Here is a 6,242-nt window from a genome sequence, read left to right as displayed (position 1 = left end):
CACAGAAACTTGGCAGTTGCTGTTTCCCATGTTGCTTGCAGCACATTGGAACTGTATTCAGACTGCATTCTCCCAACAACAGCTAAGACAAGGCAGTAGCAAGGATAAAACCTAATCAAGTGCAATAATCATATCACCACTGAAGCTTGTCTTGGCTGCTAAGAGAAGGCACTTCCTGTGGGAATAGCTGTTAGTTCTGTGCCACATACAAACACACCACTTGTAGCTGCGTTTTCCAAGGCCAGTCAGAGCCTTTTCACCTCCCGAGACGAAAGCCACTGTCCTAATCAGTCCCTTCCTCCAACACAGTGGAGAAGAGTACTGCCATGATGTTACTAGTCTTATGTATTGGGTATAGGCCCTGGAACCAATATGGTGCCATGAATGTGTCTTGTCTTCCTGAATTTTGGAATGCTCAGGGCAGATAACGAAGTACAGTGGTACCTCAGGTTAAGAACTTAATTCGTTCTGAAGGTCCGTTCTTAACCTGAAACTGTTCTTAACCTGAGGTACCACTTTAGCTAATGGGGCCTCCCGCTGCCGCCGCCACACGATTTCTGTTCTCATCCTGAGGTAAAGTTTTTAACCTGAGGTACTATTTATGGGTTAGCGGAGTCTGTAACCTGAAGCGTCTGTAACCTGAGGTACCACTGCACAGTCAAAATTGTGAAACTTATTCCCACATGAGGCAGTGGCGACCACAAACTCAAAATGGCTTTAAAAGAGGACTAGACTAATTCCTGATGATAAGGCTATCAAGTGGCTACTAACCATGATGGCTTTGCTCTGCCTCCACAGTTGGAAGGCAGTAATGCTTCTGAATACCAGTTGCTAGAAATCTCAGGGTGAGGGTTCTTGTGCTTGGGTCAAACTTGCAGGTATCCCAAAGGCATCTGGTTGGCTGCTGCGGGAACAGGATGCTGGACTAGATGGGCCACTGACAGGTTCCAGCAGGCCCTTGGGTCTCCATCTGTTTTTGGACTACAACTCCCATCATCCCTAGCTAGCAGGATTAGTGGTCAGGGATGATGGGAACTGCAGTCCAAAAACAGATGGAGACCCAAAGTTTGAGAAACCCTGTTCTATACTATAATAAAGGCGTGCTCCCCACAGTGCGGTTTGCATGGTATTAAAAACCAGTAAGCAATGCTGAAGCCCCCAGGTCTTCACAAGCTTTAAAATAACCTAGAATAGATAGATCCCTTTGTGTACTCAGAGGGTGTACTACTATAATGGCAACTGCTGTGAGAAAACGTTTTAAAAGGCCCCAGCGTATTCGTATATCCCTAGCACTAACTGCTGTAGGACCTCTGGACTGGAGCCTAAAGCTCTTGCTGCGGCCATCTAAAAATAAAGACACAAAATACTTGTGGAAAACTACTATTTGACCCTTTAATAAACCACACTGGGCCATTAAAATGATGCCCCACCCATTCCCATTTCTCCTTATCTTGAAAGAGCACAGTAGGAAAAACACCTCCCTTATGCACCAAGAAACTCCCAGAAGCAACCGATTATAGCAGCTCATATTCCACCATGAGCACAGCCAAATTATAGTAGGCTATTATCAGCAGGAGCTACTGTCCTGTCAGCTGTTTGGAGACTCTCCTGAGTGGTATTCATTGATCACAGTAGAGACTTACGTAAGAAAAAGGCCTTGTTATACATGTTCTCGTGATGAACAAGGTTTCCAATAGTTCATCTCTCAGAGTAGATGAATTAATGGTAATGATATTCTGGAAGGCTTTGAACTGCTAAGATAAAACTGAGGTGCCTTTGGTTTTGGGGCACCCCCCGCAAGGGGCTTAAGTCCCAAGTCTCCATCTGTCTTGTTTGAGGCCAGCACAGAACATCCAAGATATAGCAGCCAGTGAAATGGAAGAGGAACAGACACCTCAGTACTCTTTCTCACTACCCTTCAGGAAATCTTTGAATCAGGTCCATTGCTTGTTGGCCCAAGAAAGCTATTATATGCCCATGTGGATTCATGCAGATCGGTTGAATTGTATCTGCAGCAATGTGGAATTAGAAAAAGGATGTTACAATAAATAGAAACAGCTTCTGAAAGCAAGTAAAAACTCTTCCTTACCGTCGTTATTTGTCTGGTAGCCGGTGGTTGCAAGTCTGGTCAAAGACATGGTCCTCAATTAGGAATCAAATACAGTGGTACCTCGGGTTACATACGCTTCAGGTTACAGACTCTGCTAACCCAGAAATAGTGCTTCAGGTTAAGAACTTTGCTTCAGTGCTACAACAGCAGCAAGAGTTCTTTTAGCAAAGTATTGGAAGACACAAGAACTACCCACGCTGGAAGAGTGGCAGACGAAAGTGATTGATTATATGGGACTGGCTGAGATGACTGGCAGAATCCGTGACCAAGGGAAAGAGACGGTGGAAGAAGATTGGAAGAAATTTAAAGTTTATCTTAAGAACTGTTGTAAAATTAATGAGTGCTAAAATGTCATGGGTAATGTAAAACAGAATTGCAGTGATAAATAATTGGGTAAGAGGAAAAAGATTAGAAATTGAATTACAAGTATTGAAAATAGGGGTTGCTGGGAAAATTTAAAACAGGGATGCAGAAAAGGGAGGTATGGGGAAGTCGTTGAAACAAGGTTCAAGAAAGAGAGGTTAAGAAATTATATGTGTTTACATGTTTGTTTGTTTATGTGTTATGTCGTTAATTGTTAGTTGTTCTGTGTTTTAATATATGTTGTAAAACCAATAAAAATCTATTATAAAAAAAAAAAGAACTTTGCTTCAGGATAAGAACAGAAATTGTGCTCCGGCGGCGCGGCAGCAGCAGGAGGCCCCATTAGCTAAAGTGGTGCTTCAGGTTAAGAACGGACTTCCAGAACAAATTAAGTACTTAACCCGAGGTACCACTGTAGTATGAATACTTGTTAATCATATGCATCAGCTTAGTGGAAGCATTCGCTTGGGAGCTACTGTATTTTCCAGCAATTAGTTTCAAATACACAGGAACTCTGAGCCAAGCTGGAAAGCAACAATTTCCCTTTATTCATATAAGTAGTTCCTAAAGAATCAGAAGACACTCACAACCAACCAATAAATCTGTTTGATGTGCAGAATGTGACTGGGTTATTTCAGTCCCCATTCCCCCCCCCCTTTGAAGACTCTGTTACATACAAATCGCCAGTGCATTGATCTCTCTGCCCATAAACGGTGCAATAGTAGTGAGACAAAAATATTTTTTAAAAAATGTAGAGGGAACCAAATAAACAGCTTAGCATTTTCAAAGTAATGCATATTATATTTTTAAAATGGATATACTTTGGATAAGTTTAAGAAACTTAAGAGAATATCTGGGTGACACTCAACCAAGAAAAATGAGTGAGTCTACTCACAAGTATGAGTACAGTCAAGTATCGCATTTTGTTTGAAGGAGTATCTCATTCCAGGTGGACTAGTTTTATCTCTCAAGAGAGGGATAAAAAACAATTTTTATTATTAACAACCCTTATTATTAACCACCCAAAGGTGAGGTAGAGTTAATAAGAATATGCAAAAATGAATTGATAATGGATGAAAATACTGAGTTATAAAATGTTAAGTTATAGAGATAAGATAAATGAAAGAGGGTAAGGATTTGCTGATTTGATTATTTAAATGGGAATACAAGAAGGGGAGGTGTGAGGAAGTCAAAGAAACAAGCAAATGAGTTTTAAATTATGAAAAAGAATTGTTTTTAATTTTTTGTATCTTTTTGTGTGTTTACTCTTTTTTTGTTTTTGTTATTATGTGTTTTTGTATATCTGTTTTTTTGTAAAATCTTAATAAATATTTCTTTAAAAAAAAAATCTTCAGTAGGGCGTATTAACTGTTAATGTGAGAACAAGAGGTAGCTGGAGGTTACACGCAACTCTTCCACCCATCACTTGAACCTATCATGAAGTAATACTTTTGACAATCCTGTGCATTTCAACCCCTCTTTATAATGTACACTATCCAAACAGCACCAACTGATAATTCTGAAATGCAGAATTTGCACGGGATGTCATTATAAAGTTGCTCAAACCACCCATGTGCCAAGAATCCAATTGCTTTCCTGCAGATTTTGTGCCTAAAGATTTTATTTTAAAAAGGGTAAGGTCAAGGCACAGCTATGTAATGGACTCTAGGGTTCTGCAGAACAGCAGCATTCCCAGAAGACTCATTAAAAACTTGGGCAGATAATTGACTTCCCACAGCGCCACCATGAACCTTCACAGCAGATTTTAAGACTATGAATATTTGCAGCAGGTAATACTACAACCATCCAAGTAGGAAGATAACCCTTTACCCCATCTGATCACAAAACAAGCAGTTTTACAGACTGAGAGACTGTCCATGATATATCCTTTTGCAACATGTTTTTTATTCAAAGATTTATCTCGACGGTTCCCACTGAAGAAGTCTAAAAAAACACCAGCCAGCTGGGTTGGAAGTTTCTTTTGGCAGCAATTCTGGGAAAGATGACAAGTTCATGTTGCATGCATCTTTCCTTCTCCAATTCAGATACCCAGGATCTGAAATTCTTTGATCACCCAGTGCAGAGAGCAGGAGAAAACATGGCCAGCTAACCCTATTAGAACGATTAGCAGAACCCAAGTTGAAATTCAAAGTCCTCTCACATTCTTAATAGAACATTCCTGGAAAGAATATAGCAGAAGCATGACAAGGGGAGTAGATTGGCCAGTTTTGGATAGCTCTATGGTAAGTTTTGCTGTAACCTATCTAAATTCATGTCCAATATAAGTAGAATATTTAGTAAAGGCCTGAGAAAAGTGTGGTAGGGTAGCTACAGAGCTGAGAGTTTAGGAAGATCCTATATACAGAAAAGGGTGCCTGGGAATTTTAGAGAGATGCAAATCCTCCATATTGACAATCCAACATAAATCTTAGTGTCCGAAGTATTCCTGTCTTACTAAGCATATGTCAGTGAATGGTGATGACCTTGAGATAATTCACAGTCCAATTTATTATGTGAGTGTCTAAAGACTTAAGAGACTGCTGATATTCACCAAACTTTTGAAGACACTAAACCCACAGGACAGCTCTTTGGATCATAGCCTGCTAATTCTATGTGCCAGGAGGGGTTTGTCTTGCCCTTTTCAAATAGTAATTCCCCCCACGCCCACACAGCAACTTGCTTTCGATTCTAAGCTGCCTTTCAAAAGTAGCTTGTGATACAATACAGAGGTCCAACGTTAAAATAGAAAGCATAAAAAACCTCATTGGTGTGCGCAAATTTTTGGATGAGCCTTTGGATAGCAGCCACTATTTCGTAATCTGGTGAACCGGGTTTGAGCTTGTTCGGAGGTTCTAGCAGGGGAGCACAGCTATCGTATACCCTTGACCGAAGAACGGTACACTCCTTCTATCTGGGATGGTCGTCCTCTTCCACCGAGCGCGCAGCTTCGGGAGGGACGCACATGGAGCGGTGAGGGAGGAAGGGGACACCCGCCTAGCCAGCCAGATCAGCCGAATCAACCCTGGCAATCAATGGGGTGACAGATGTCGCAGCCAGATCGCCCTCACATCCCTGGTGAACCGGGTTTGTGTCCCCCCTCCTCCACATGCAGCTGCTGGGTGACCTTGGGCTAGTCACACTTCTCTGAAGTCTCCCAACCCCACCCACCTCACGGAGTGTCTGTTGTGCGGGAGGAAGGGAAAAGAGATTGTAAGCCGCTTTGAGACTCCTTAGGGTAGTGATAAAGCGGAATATCAGATCCAAACTCCTCTTCTTCTACAAAAGTGTGTAGAACAGAATGTTGATATATCCCATTCTACTAGAATTACTTCAGAATTAAGTACATCTAGCCATAGATGAGATCTATGTTATATTGTTTTGACATTTATGGGATGCAGAATATATGCGAACAGGCTATAGACTTCACACTTTTAAAAGGCAATTTTCATTACTATAAAGAGACATTCCCCCTACATGAACTACATTCATGGATCATCTTAAACATGTCTGTTTCAAGTCTCATTGAGTTCAATGGGGCATATTACCAGGTATGTGGGTACAGGATTGCAGCCTCAAATTCATTACAGCATCAGTTCAATAGTTAAAACCTAAAGCTATTTGCCATTCCGAACTGTAAAAATGGCTCACAGGTCAACATTCTTCTGTGAAGTTTGTGTAGCAAAACTGGCTCAGGTCAGTATCAAAGTTTATCAGCAATAATGTGATGCAGTGAATAAGGTAAGACAGCTCAACTCTACCCTAGGTACCC

This window comes from Podarcis filfolensis (genome assembly GCF_964270895.1).
Source record: "Podarcis filfolensis genome assembly, chromosome: 3".
Taxonomy (NCBI): domain Eukaryota; kingdom Metazoa; phylum Chordata; class Lepidosauria; order Squamata; family Lacertidae; genus Podarcis; species Podarcis filfolensis.
Note: the sequence above shows the minus strand (reverse complement) of the source record.